The sequence below is a fragment of the Penaeus vannamei genome, chromosome 29 (assembly GCF_042767895.1).
Source record: "Penaeus vannamei isolate JL-2024 chromosome 29, ASM4276789v1, whole genome shotgun sequence".
Classification (NCBI taxonomy): domain Eukaryota; kingdom Metazoa; phylum Arthropoda; class Malacostraca; order Decapoda; family Penaeidae; genus Penaeus; species Penaeus vannamei.
In genome coordinates, this window is record NC_091577.1 from 17,451,290 (window position 1) to 17,461,289 (window position 10,000).

The 10,000-nt window shown below is 37.6% G+C and overlaps 1 long non-coding RNA gene across 2 annotated transcripts in view; it reads left to right on the forward strand.

Annotated features, from left to right (window-relative positions):
- LOC138867264 (uncharacterized) overlaps positions 1–10,000 on the forward strand; it is a 201,378-nt gene that overhangs the window by 56,996 nt on the left and 134,382 nt on the right. The window lies entirely within an intron of this gene.

The following is a 10,000-nucleotide window of genomic DNA, read 5'->3' on the forward strand; positions in this document are numbered from 1 at the left end:
TATATATATATATATATATATATATATATATATATATATATATATATATATATATATATATATATATATATATATATACATACATATATATATATATATATATATATATATATATATATATATATATATATATATATATATATATATATATACATACACACACACACACACACACACACACACAAATACATACATATATACACAATTTATGTGCATGTCAGATATCCAGTCGAGGTAGATTCATAGCCTTCGCTTCCAATGAGCAAAACCCTCCCAGAACGACCGACGGAGAGACAGATGACTGAAAATAGATAAATTCCCTTTTAGTGAATTGTAATTTTATCTCCTTTAAGACGCGTGGAAGGGGGTCACGAGGCTTATCTTCGCGTGTGTGTTTCTTGGTGTGTATTAAAGAGGCCGTTCGGAGGTGTGTGGACTGCTGAAGAATACATTTACACCCGTATAGACACACGTTTACACGGACAAAGACACACAGATACAGACACACAAAACGCACTTACACAAAAAACACATGCATACTAAACATACACACACAAAACACATAGACACACACACAGATACAAACATACAAAACGCACTTACACAAAACACATACGCACACAAAACACACACACATACACACACAAAGACACACACACAAAAAAAAACACGCACAGAGAAGCACACACAAGAAACCCAACGATCTTATTCTTCTTTCGGTTAGAGAGGAAGAAAAAGAAACAAGTTAAGAAAAAGAACAAAAAAAGCAAACTGGCAACGACCCAAGCAATACGAACAGGCAAGTCCCAACGACATGAATTCATTCGCGAGAACACCGCAGCTTGTGAAGTTATCCGATTGCGCAAAACTGTCCAATATGACGACTTGAGGAGGAGGGAGAGGAACGAGGGGAGGAGAGCGAGGGAGGGGGGATGGGGGGAGGATAAAACAAAATCTTGCATCACAAAAGAAGAATATAAATGACGGCAGCGAGGAGATAATCTGGATGGCGCTTCCGAACTCTTACACGAAGCGACGGAGAGGTCATGGACGTCGCGAGAGAGGAGGCGAGAGAGCCGAAGGAGACACGACTTGGAAATTTCAAGTGGCTCACGAAGAATGAGTGAAATAGAGAGGGAGGGAAGGAAGGAGAGAAAAGAGAGAGAGAGAGGGGGGGGGGAAGGGAGCGAGAGAGAGAGAGAGAGAGGGAGGGAGGGAGCGAAAGAGCGAGGGAGGGAGAGAAAGAGAGAAGGTGGGAGAGAGAGAGGGGGGTAGGGAGAGAGAGGGAGGGAGGGAGCGAGGGAAAGAGATAGATAGAGAGAGAGGGGTGGGGGTGGGGAGGGAGAGTGAGAGAGAGGGAGAGAGAGAAAGAGAACCTGATGGCATTTTAGTCGCAGGAATATTGTGCTGAAGAGTCCACCTTGCCTTTGTGAACTTCCGAAGAAAAAGGAGTTTGTTTGAAGAAAGAAAGACGAAGAGTGTTGCCGAGGGTTTGCCTTGACTGCCACGCTATCAGGCCAATTAGATCCGCTTCGGGCTTCACTAGCCTGTCCTCAGCTAACCAGCCAAGGAAATGAAATATGATAGTAAGAGTAACAACAATAATGATGGTGATAACAGCTAATCAAAGGATAACATTAGCAACTAGCTAGATAATGATAATGATAGCTAGTTGAAATTAAATATGATAGTAAGAGTAACAACAATAATGATGGTGATAACAGCTAATCAAAGGATAACATTAGCAACTAGCTAGATAATGATAATGATAGCTAGTTGAAATTAAATATGATAGTAAGAGTAACAACAATAATGATGGTGATAACAGCGAATCAAATGATGATAATAAGATAATGATAATAGCTAATTGAATGATATAACGCTAAATTATAATATTAACAGCTAACTAAGTAACAATAACAAATAACCCAACGTGAATGGTAAGCGCTACGTAATACCAATAACAATCAACTAAATAACGATAATAATAAATGCTAACCGTGGACTGGAATGGAATGCAAATCAGCCATACAAATGAGACATGGCACGCTTCATTTTCCGGCCGAACCGAGAAATCAGAACAGCTGCAATGAACAACAAACGGGGTCTTTGTTCTTCGTTGGTTTCCGAGAGGAAGTACTCTCTCTTTCTTTCTTTCTCTCTCTTTCTTTTTTTTCTCTTTCTTTCTTTCTTTCTCTCTCTTTCTCATTCTCTCTCTCTCTCTATCCCACGAAGACTTGGGCGAATATCCCTAACCAATCCAATCCACCGTCGCTGTCATTATGACACTGAACCATTATAGTGACAGGGCACACGCGCTATCGCCTACGGTACACAGTCACGAGTTTGTCTTCCAATCGAGCAACTTAAGATAGCCTCTGCGGTCCCCTTGAACTTACTCATTACCCCCATAAATCCCCCGAACCCTTGGACAAACAGCACCGTCAAGCCACCTCGCCGGCTTAACGCACTAGAGAGGTAGACAAACAAAACAGTAATTGTAAGTCCGATATGGAGGGAGCTTAAAGTACATGGATGAGGCTGAGTTGTTCATGAGGTCGTGGCTTTGTTTGTTCGCTGTCTTTCTTTGTGAGTGCGCGCTTTGTCCTTTGCGCTTGAAGTGTAGATACTTGCTTTGCGAATCTATGTAGTGAGCTAATTCAATTGGAAAAGTGAGCAATAGTTGCATAGTAATTTTACTGGCATGTGCACTTAGTTCTTTATGCTCTAGGACTGTGTGTATATGCAAACCTTACGAAGCTGTACATAGAGCTATCCCTTTAAATGATCAAAGTGAGTAAAATCACAATACTGGTTATTTGAAGAAGAAAAAATCCATAGTTATGAATTGCCACAACAAGTGGAACGAATCACAGTAATCTTAAGCATAATCACCTGATATCACAAGACTGACAATGATGCTATCAGAACAGAGTGATCCTCACGTGACCTGCGCAGCGATAGAAAGGAGCCGCTAAGGTGTTTGCACGATATATCTTATTCAAACAAGGCGAGTTTCAAAGCCTCCTTGTCGAGCCTGCCTCGCTCGCCGAACAAAATGCAGATCCAATTTCAGCTTTTTGATTGGTAGTTCGATCGCCGTAGTATAACAGGGCCACACCAATCTAATTTTTTTCGATTGGTATTTTCACGGTTTATGACGGAAGTGCATAGCTGCCGCGTCGAAATAAACACATAAACAGAGCATTGCGTAATACACCTTGTCACGTTATGTAAATGTTTCCATGTGAATATCTCTCCGTGACGCAGTTGATACTACATGCGATTCAAGCACAGAAATGTTTTATTTTATCTCGCCTTTCATATTGCCTGTCTGGTATCCCCGCCCACGCGTCAGAGAGGGAAGGGATTGGAAGGAGAAGAGACGGAGGGAGATTGAAATGAGAACAGGCAAGGGAGGCGCTTAAGAAGGAGGTTACATAGGCTACAGGAAGAGAAAGAGAGAAAGAGAAAGAGAGAGAAAGAGAAAGAGAGAGAGAAAGATAGATTGAAGAGAGGACAGGCAAAGGAGGCGCTTAAGAGGTATCAGAGGGAGGTTACAGAGAGAGAGAGAGAGAGAGAGAGAGAGAGAGAGAGAAGAATAGACAGCTAGAGAGAGAGGAGGGAGAGAAAGAGAAAAGTTAAAAAAAAAAACAGAGAGAGAGGAAGAGAAACAGACAGACATACAGAGAGAAAAACGGGCACAATTAACCAGCGATAAAAAGCAGAGCAGCAGCGTTAAAGCAGCTTATGAGAGAGAGAGAGAGAGAGAGAGAGAGAGAAAAGAAAAAGTGCGAAGGTCGACCGAGCGGACGTGGGAGAAGAGAGCTTCCGAGAGACCGAGGAATGACACACAATTGGCATCATCAGTCAATATTATCATCTCCCGTAAGACAGTGTGGAGTGGGTTTAGGGGCGTTAATCGCGAAGAGGAGGAGGGCGGCCGACATCAGCGGAGTGGTGGCCACGGGCGCTGCATCCGGATAGAATACGGTCATCCTAAGGAGACTGGTAAGACGTATTAATGTGATACCAGAGTAAATTACTTTGATTGGAAATGTGATGCCAATCGTACCAGCTTTCGCCCTGCTTGTAATCAATATCTGAATATCTATCAACAGTGCTGCAGAAAGAGTAAGTCAAACGTGGCGTCGACCACCGTAGACTTTTGTCGCAAGCCCACAATCATAAGGGATCTAAAAATTGGATTGGCTCTTAATCTCATCTTCTCGTTCCAGTGAACTTGGTATCACATTTTAAAAAGAGTTTCGGATCTTTTGAAATCAGGTTGGGCCAGTAAAGCGCATTCTTTTTATCTGATTGGGGACATTGTACAGCATGTGTTTGTTCCTTTGCGGTACATCGTTTTAATATGTCTGCAAATGTATGTGTTGTATCTGTACGTGTATGTTTGTAAGCTTGTTGATTTTGTAATTTGCTTGCACTGTAGATATACAATATAGCCATGATAAAAATGCGTTATGATAATGACAATAATGGCATTTATCATAAGCTTTATGATAAATAACAATAACGATAAAAACCTTCGTGATGATGCTAGTGATAATAAAGGCAATCATAACAATAAGAACAGCAACAATAAGAATAATGCTATTACTTTTATCATTTTCATTATTATTGTTGTTATCGCTGCTGTTGGCTATGTCATTGTAGGAGTAGTAGTAAATTTTCTTATTTACAACGTAGTACTATCATTAATATTTACTGTATGATTATCATCGTCATTTCCTCCTCCTCCTACCTACCCTCTACCCCTTAACCTCTCCCTCGGATAGCTGTGTAAATAATAAATGGGCATAAACTGACGGTCTATATTCCAGTGTAAAGTGTACTTAAAGCTCACTTAAATAATGACTGAGGAGGAACGTGAGAACGAACGAACGAAACACAAACAGGAGTACAATATTGATAGTAATGATATTGATAATGATGATAAAGATAATCATTTTGATTAGGATACAAATAATGGCGATTGTAATAACAATGATGAAAATAATAAGAATAATGATAAGTATGATGGTTATGATATAAGTTTTGACAATAGTAATGACAATAATGATAATAACAACAACAATTGTAAAATAATAATGATACCAATATATAGTTAGAATACGATTCTGATTAATTCATAATATGGTTTCTTTATGTATGTACGTGTGTGTGTGTGTGTGTGTGTGTGTGTATGTGTGTGTGTGCGTGTGTGTGTGTGTGTGTGTTTGTGTGTGTGTGTGTGTGTGTGTGTGTGTGTGTGTGTGAGTGTGTGTGTGTGTGTGTGTGTGTGTGTGTGTGTGTGTGTGTGTGTGTGTGTGTGTGTGTGTGTGTGTGTGTGTGTGTGTGTGTGTGTGTGTGTGTGTGTCGTTCTTTAACATGGAGCAACTTGTACTTTAAAATCACATATTTTTTAACTGTGATTTTAGTTGTAATGCTCTTAAAGTCCGCAGTCGCATGTATTACATATTTTCTGGAATGTGATATCATGCGTAACTTGCGATCGGGTGAACACAATCATAATACAGATGAAGTTGATTATAATCATTGTGATAGTAATATTAATGATGATAATAATGATGATTATGGGGATGGTTATAATAATGATGATAGTAATAATAATACGAATTATGATGATTATGACAATAATAATGATAATGGTAATAGTGATGATGATGATAATATAATGACCAAAATCATGTCGATGATAATAACAACTAGGATAATAATGATACTATATGTAATAACAATGATAGTGATAATGATATGACAGTAATGATAATAAAATTGATAATGATAATAGTAATAACAATGATAACAGTAATGAAAATGATGATAATAATGATGCTGGTGATAATAAAGGTAATAATGATGATAATATCAATAATACTAATGATGCTAATGACAATATCAATGTCAATAAAAAAATATTATGATAATAATGATAAAGATGATGATGATGATAATGATAATAATGATAATGATGACGATGAAGGTGCTGTTGCTGCTGCTGCTGATGATGATGGTAATAATAACAATGATAATGTTAATAATGATAATAATAATAATAATAATAATAATAACAATAATAATAACAATAATAATAATGATAATAACAAAAAAAATAATAATAAAACCACGAACCGTCTCGATGCCGGTCTCGTACCCTCATTCGAAAAATATGCGCAAAATAACACGAAAGAAAGAGGCGACTTTTCAGAAATGAAGACCCACAACTTTTCCCCCCTTTCCCTCGCTGTTAAATACACGCCCGTGGCTTTTGGTTAATTAGAAATTTAAGCCTAGTTAAACCAAGTCAACCCCCGTGTATTCGGCGGTGTGATGTGCTAATTACACCACGTCATCGTGTTCGGGTTTGATTTTTTTTATGGTGGTGATGGTGGTGATGAAAGGGTGGGGGGGGGGGATGGTGGCAACATTGATGGTATTTATGGTGATGATGACAAAATTGGTGGTTTTTATGGTGATGAGGATGGGGATGACGGCAAAATTAATGTTTTTTTATGGTGATGAGGATGGTGATGATGTTAAAATTGATGTTTTTTATGGTGATGACAAAATTGATGGTGATTATGGTTGTGATGATGATGGCAATGGTATGTGATAGTGGCAGGAGTAATATTGGCATTGTTAATATAATGATAGTGATGATTATAATGGTAAAGATAACAATAAAGTTAGCTATGATAATGAAAGTAATGATAACGATAATGAGGATGACCGTGATATCAATGGTAATATTAATGCTAATAATAATGATGATGATGATAATAATTGCAATAATGACAACAATAACAATAAAAAGAACGATAACGATAACAATGACAACAACAATAACGACACCACCATCTACAACACAAGAAAACAAAAAAAAAAAATCCAAAAAACAAAAAAATTAAAATGAAAAGGAAAAAAGTCCGACATCTGTGTTCCGTGTGCCGTCTGCCGCGCCAGGGAGACTAAATGCTTCATTCACTTTCAACATCTTTCGTTTGATGATTAAGCCTCCTCCTGCACTGGAAAGGGGTGGGGGTGGGGGGAGGAAGGGAGGGGGAGGGGAAAGGAAGGGGAAGAGGAGGGGAGGGGAGGAAGGGAGGGAGGGGAGGGGAGGGGAGGAAGGGAGGGGAGGGGAGGAAGGGGTGGGGGGAAAGGAAGGGAGGGGAGGAAGGGAGGGGAGGGGAGGAAAGGAGGGTGAGGGGAGGAAGGGGTGGGGGGAAAGGGAGGGGAAGGGGAGGGAGGAAGGGGATAGGAAGGGAGGAGGGGAGGAAGAGAGGGGGGGAGGAAGGGGGAAGAGGAGAGGAGGAGGGAGGAAGGGGATAGGAAGGGAGGAGGGAGGAAGAGGGAGGAGAGGAAGGGGAAAAGGAAGGGAGGAGGGAGGAAGGGGATAGGAAGGGAAGAAGGGGGAGGAGAGGAAGGGGGAAGGGGGAAGGGGGAAGGAAGGGAGGAAGGGGGAAGGGATAAAGGAAAGGTGAAGGGGTGAAGGGAAGAAGGTTGATGGGAACAGGGAAGAGGAAGAAGTAAGAGAGGAAAGGGAGAAAAGAAATCAGGAAAAAGAGATGAGGAGGGGAAAAGGGGAAGTAGGAAGGGGAGAAAAAGGGATGAGGGGAAAGGGGAAAGAGGAGAGAGGGACGGGGGAGGCGAGATAAAGTGAGGTTATGAACATCAAAGTGATTTTTTTTTTTTTGGGGGGGGGGGGGAGGTTGGCTCGCACGATAAAAATTGATGAAGTGAGATTATGAGGTTAAGATGAGGATAGTGACCTTGGGTTCTATGATGAAAGTGAGGATAGTGACTTAGACTTTTATGCCGCATGTTACCGAGTCGACAGATGATGAAACTGGTGAATATGAAATAAGATTGATCTTGTTAAATCAATTATTCAAAACATGTTGAATTAGGATAGTGAAGCTCGGTGACATCTAGTGAAAATAGTGAATACACAACATAACCATTCTATTGTAGAACGAACAAGGTGGAACACGAGAGAACGACAATAAGAGAATATAACAGTGATTGATAATACGCAGAATATTTTTTCTAAATGTTGACCCAAGATTCTTAAAAAGTTGAGAAGTAATCCAAAAATTTAAAAAAGTGGTTAAGTTAACCTAAATATCTTGAAAGTTTCTATGTTGACCCAAATTTCTTTTAAAAAGTTGATGAGTTGACAACATTTTTAAAGAATTGATAAGTTGACCCAAAATTCTTTAAAAAGTTGATAAGTGGACCCAAAATTCTTTAAAAATTGATAGGTTGACCCAAAGTTCTTTTTAAAAAGGATAAGCTAACACAAAGTTCTTAAAAGATTGATATGTTAACCACAAAATTCTTGAAAAATTGATAAATTGACCCAGTGTTATCTAAAAGTTGATAACTTGACTCAAAATTCTTAGAAAGTTGACAAGTTAATCCAAAATTCTTCTAAAAGTTGATCAGCTAACTAAAAATAAAATCTAAAAAAAACCTGATAAAATGACCTAAAACTCTCACAAAGTTGACAATCTAACCCCCCACCCCCCCAAAAAAAAAAAAAAAAAAAAATTGATACGCTGACCCTCAAATTCGCAAAAATAACGAGAGTTGAACCTGTGAGGTTGCTGGGGTTGAGATAGTGGGGTTGAAGGGGGTTCAGAAGAGGACGAGGTGCTTGCAATGTAAACGCAAGAAAGGCTGGTATTTGCCGTTGCACAAAGGCCGAGTTGACACAAAGGCAGGCAAGTGCAAAAGGAGAGTTGGAATTATTCAATTATTTATTAATTTACTCATCTATTTATCTGTCTGTTTATTCATTTATTCGTTTATCGTTTATTCTTCTTTTTATCTGTCTGTTCATTCATTTATTGGTCTATTTACCTGTCTGTTTGTTTATTTATTCATTATGTATCTGTCTGTTTATTAATTTATTCATTTATTCATCTATTTATCTGTCTGGTTATTCACTTATTCGTTTATTTATCTATTTATCTTTTCTTTTATTTATTTGTTTATTCATTTATCTATTTGTCTATTTATTTTTCAGTGCATTCATCTATTTCTTTATCTTTTTAACTATTTATTTATTTTTCTATTTATTCACTCATCCAAAAAAAATTATCTATCCATTTATCTGTTCATTCATTTGTTTATCTATCTGTCCATCTACTCATGTCTTTGTTCATTTATTCATATATCTATTTATCCATCTTCTTCATTCATTTATTCACGTTAAGAGAAAGTATATAGAAAGAAGTAGAGTTATAATGAGGATAATCATGGATAAATGGGCTTGATAAATTGATATTGACACATAATTCTCATAATGATGTTGATAATAATGCTGCCTAATAAAACTAATGATAGTAATCTCGTTGGTAATGATAATGATAATTATGATATTACAAGACGCTACGTTAATGATAATGATGATAAGAATAGCAATAGTTATAATCATGATAAAATAATGATTGTAAAAACAGCGAGGATTATGATACCAGTAATAACAATAATGATGGTTATGATAACAGCAATCGCAATAAGGAGGATTATAATGAGTATAATTCCATTACTAATAATAGTAATAATAATGATAATGACGATGATATAATTAAAAATGATAAAAATGAAAATAATGATATAGATATTTGTATTATTGTTATTATAATGATGATGATGATGATGATTATGATTATTGATATTAACAATATAGATAATAGTAGTTATAATAAAAGTAATCATAACAATAACGATAATGATGATGATACTAATGATAATAAAAATGATAGCAAAATATTTTTATACATTTTTATACATTTCCTTTAATTCTTATTCCTTCCAGCAACCACCACCGGTTCCATTAGCTCGAAAATATATAAACAAAATGTGAATTTCGTCCCAAAATTCATAGATCTTAGATTAAAATATATTATAGAATATACCGTTATACCCAGCAGTGAAGGCTGCGTTGAGAGGACTAGAATATACCCCCCCTATA